A 4,827-nucleotide genomic window follows, 5' to 3' on the forward strand; every position below is an offset into this window, starting at 1 on the left:
GAAAGTTTGGAAAGGTATATATGTCTTCTTGATTTCGCTCAAACTATATAATATTATACGCTTCAGCCTTAAAACCTTTGTTATTATCTGAAATGGGACCTAATTAATTTAATGTCACAGGGCCGTTGCGTTGTTCGCGGCGTCGTCTCATCAAAACGCTGATAAGAAGGATACTTTTGAATCTGTATCTAAGAAGATACCACGACAGATGGAGAATGTCAAGTCACATATCCTAACAAACGGGTCAGTTTCTCTAATATATATCATAGCTTTTTTCTGATGTCATTAATTTATATCCATATATCATGATGTTAGTAATTATTGTACAGGGGAAAATTGAATAATCAGGCCAGATGTACGAGAGAGCATGCTGAAACAAGATTCCGAGGTAAAAAGAAATATTAAAGAAATCAAAATCACGTTGATCTCTCTTCTTTTATTTACGTTTTAAATTTGAGTTTTAACAATATCTACACTAGGGTTGGAGACAAGCCATTCAAAAGTGAAGCTTGAGAGCGAAGGTCTAGCTCATGTTCATTTTATTGCATCATTGTTATACAATATCCTTATTATTATTATTTATTTATTTCTTTTTGCATGTTGTTGTTGAAATTATAAATAGATATACATAAGCTTGACAGCTTCGCACGGTTGCACTCAGAAACCGGAGGTTTTGAAAGGTATATATATGTTTTTGAAGAGTGTCAGTCTCCTATATGAACCGAACCGCCTTTTACCTTTAATAACCCCTTTTTCAGGGCGGTCGAATTGTTCTCGTTGGCTCGTCAAAACGTTGAGAAGAGATTGAAATCTGGAGCCGAACAGAAGAATTCCTCAGAAATTTTAGCATGTGTATCCAAAGAGGTGGACAATATCAAATCACATATCCTTACAGATGGAAACCCTATAAAGATTAAGCTTGAGAGCGATTCTTAGAGTATGTTACAACCCTGATTTTACTATATGAAATCCATGTTACGAGGAATCCTGATTTTCGTTTGGCATGATGTATTGATTTCTTGGGTCTTGCCTAAATTTCCATATATGTATATTCTTTTTTTTTAAAACGATCGACGACACCATACGTGAAATACTACTTTTATGTGTGCGTAGCGTGAATCATCCTTGCTTCAGCGAAAGTTCCCTAGCCACTTCATATACATATCACAAGGGGATAATTACATGATCCCACAGATATAACATTGTCACTCCATATATGAACCTCGTAAATCAACTAAAACTCAAGGATTACACAACCAAAGTCAAAGATTTTACATCAAAACGTTGTGATCACAGTAGTATCCAATCTTGGATTTTGGAAAAGAGTCGAATTAGCCTTTTTACTAAATCCCCTCGATACAAGAATTCCTCAAATCATACCTACTCAATTTCAAGAATTTTGCCGTGGCCATCATCTAATCTTCCCCACACCAAAAAAAAATGAGTATCGAGTTTATGTCAGTTCCATGACACAACATATCTTTACAACGTTTGACATATTTCAGCATCTCCTTGACGCACATGAGTTCCTACAAAGAGGGCATGAACCATGAATCTTGAGCCACGCATCAATACATTCCACGTGGAAGCAATGCTCACATTCCGGTATGGACCGTATGCTCTCTCTGCTCGCATACTCTGATAGACAAATCGGACATAAAATTCCATTATTCCCCGGAAGCCTTCTACTTTCTCCCAACTCTATTTTCTTGTATGTTTCTATTGTCGATTGGTCAAGACCCCTCGTGGCCATAATAACCTCTCTTGGTTGCTGCGTTACGGTTGCGCCTGTAATAGCTGAATGCCCTTGTCCTCGGAAACCGAACCTATGGGATTTGTATATCCGGATAGCAATAAAAATAGCAAAGTGGGTGATTGCTACGCTTATGGACACGCTTACAAAAACATTGCCTTAAAGGACCTGCAAATTAAAATATTTTATAGACTCAGTTTAATTTATATTATTTTTTCATAATAAAAGTGAAAATCATTTATTAGGAAAATTAAACATGCTTTTCGAATGAACTGGTTTATCAATAAAAATCAAGTTATTTTTCAAAGCAAATACAAATTTAGTAGTAGGCTACATGTCATGGTTACGTACTATGTATTTTCTTTTATAATAATAAGGTTTCTATATACGGACTACGACATTCTAGCGTGTGACATGTTATGATTCAATTATGATCTACTGCAAAATGTGATTAAAAATTTAATTAAATCATATATATATATATATATAATTGCTCGGTCGTAATGATGCCTACTCGATTATTAATTTTTTATTTCTAGTTTGTTTAATGAGTGGATAATTATTTCAAAACCCCAAAAATCTAAGATTCCTTCGATTTGAAGTTTTTCACAGAGACAATTTATTCTTCGTATGAAAAGAGAAAGAATCAGACGTTGATGTGTGAAATCGACAATATAGATAATACGGATTTTAGTGGGGATAAATCGGAACTGGTCCTTTTATTAACGTAGAATTTGAGGAAGGGTTTACAGAAAATGACAATTAAAGAGTAAAGCGAAAAATATAGCTCTTCTCTCTCTAATTGCCCAAAAAAAGTCCATCCCCTAACGTGACAATGACATCAGGTATTTATAGTGGGACCTTAACCTAGGGTTTCTTCTGTCTCCTGGTAAAATGACGATTTTGCCCCTGCGACCTGTTGGGCCTGATCCAAGACTTTTGGCCCAAAATCTCTTGAGAATCTTCTGTTTGGGCTTTATAAATGTTGGGGCAAAGCCCATATCCAACAATGGTCCCCCGCTAGTCCGATGTGCGATGGCTTGCTTGAGCCCGTCGGTTACAGTTCTGCGTCTCTAGGTCTGTCTTGCAGAAGGAATAGAAAATTTTTAAGAGCTTGAAGGCTTTCGGGAAGGTTCCTGGATAAATAGTGCCTTGTGCATGTTTTTCGAGGCATCCGGGAGATTCCGGGATGAATAGTGCATTGCGCACGTTTTTCGATTTATCCGGGAGATTCTAGGATAAATAGTGCATTGCGCACGTTTTTCGAGGTATCCGGGAGATTATGGGATGAATAGTGCATTGTGCACGTTTTTCGAGGTATCCGGGAGATTACGGGATGAATAGTGCATTGCGCACGTTTTTCGAGGTCTGTTAGGCTTTAAACGGGAGTCTTGTGTGTTTTGCACGTTTCCCGAGACGCGGGAAGTAGAGACAGATTTTGATTGAGAAGGGGCGGAGACATGGTGCGGTGACGGCGTGGATTCTAGCAGCGAGATCGCGTGCCAGCCCATGTGCGAGAGCGATGTTTAGCGGTGAAATTGCGTGCGAGATGGCGTGGAGGTATAGCAAGATGAAAGTGTGGGTATGGCGAGATGGGCGTGCTGGCAAGACGTCGAGGTGGTCGCATCCCGGTGACGGTTCGTGCGAGGTGGCGAGCTGCTCTATTGATGGCGAAGTGAAAGGTGAGATTGGCCTTTGTGGAAACGAAGTGGTGAGGTCGACATTCGTGGAATTGAAGTTGGCGAGGTCGAGATGTTGTGGTGGCGAGATTGGTTTCGTACGAGACTAGTGTTGTGGCCTGCGGATCCTTACTTGGAGATGTGCTCAACTACGTATACGCGTATGGGATGCTGTGGCGAGCTCGTGACACGTTAGAGAGGTGGAAAGATCAAGAGTTCGCGTGCGTGATTGACGAGACCAGGTCGGCGTGATGGAGGAGCTCGCATGTCGAATTAGAGGGCATGCTAGGGTCGGTAACAATGGCGAGATTGAGACTTTGGTGGTGAGCTTGCACGCGGTGACAAGCTCAAGGGTTTGCGAGGTGCCGTGTTTGCTATATGCTTATGAAAAACTGGGACTTTCGCAGGTTTTGATCGGAATGGATGTTGAGTGTGCTATGTGAAAGGCGTTGTTGATGTCGCAGTCCAATACGGGGAAACTCTTGACGTTGATACGGAACCGCTAGCACGATGACGTACCCGGTGTTGTTGCAAAATACGTGTAGCGGAGCTGTGTTAGCGAGATGGGGAGAATGAACCAATAGCGAGACAGATGTGGTACGGGGCGAGATACTTTGACATTTGGCGAGACGATATGGCGAGATGAGGAGGAGCTCGCGGATGTCTCCGCGAGGGGAAACAGGATATTGTGCGCAGTACGTGATGCATGGTATGTGGTGCGTGGTGTGCAGTACGTGGTACGCGGGACAAAGGACGTAGTACGCGGGACGCGGTGCAAGGTTCACAGTACGCGGTACAGTGCGCGGGACGCGGTGCACAGTACGCAATACGCGGTACACGGGACTTAGTGCGCAATATGCAGAGCGTAGTACACAGCACGCAAGGCACGGGACGCAGTGCGCAATACGCAGTATGCAGTATGCGGTACGCGGTACGCAGGATGCAGTGCGCGGTATGTGGTACGCAGTTCATTTGGTTATGTTCGTTCTATCCGGAATCTATTGCACTTTTGATGTCTTGTTGCTTCAGTATTGACTGGTTGTTTGGTTGGTTTTGCAAGGTTTCGCGCAATGGCATCCGGAGATGATGTCTTTGGAGATGTTTCGGAGGAGCTTGGGGACGATCAGTATCGCGCGTTTGAGAGTGGTCTCGACGAAATTGAGATTTTGGTAGAAAGGTGGCGAGGTGCTACAGCGAGGAGCATACGGGAACGTCGTGGCATCGAGGCACGCATACGAAATGGCGAGATGACTTAGCTTGACATTGCTAGGTGCATACGAGGAAGTTGTGGCGTTGAGGCGTGCATACGAAACGGCTAGATTGTTTTTGTGATTGCACCTAGACGTGAAGTCATGTCGTGAAGATGATCTTGAGCATTTCCCGGAGTTTGTTATC

The 4,827-nt window shown here is 42.4% G+C and overlaps 1 long non-coding RNA gene across 1 annotated transcript in view; it reads right to left on the bottom strand.

Moving 5' to 3' along the window:
* The window catches only part of LOC104783224, an 8,995-nt gene continuing 5,398 nt past the window's right edge, over nt 1,231-4,827 (bottom strand). Inside the window, exon 3 of the long non-coding RNA XR_767216.2 lies at nt 1,231-1,921. This is a non-coding gene — a long non-coding RNA (uncharacterized LOC104783224). The remainder of the gene's footprint in view (nt 1,922-4,827) is intronic.

Source organism: Camelina sativa, chromosome 4, assembly GCF_000633955.1.
Source record: "Camelina sativa cultivar DH55 chromosome 4, Cs, whole genome shotgun sequence".
In the NCBI taxonomy this organism is placed as follows: Eukaryota; Viridiplantae; Streptophyta; class Magnoliopsida; order Brassicales; family Brassicaceae; genus Camelina; species Camelina sativa.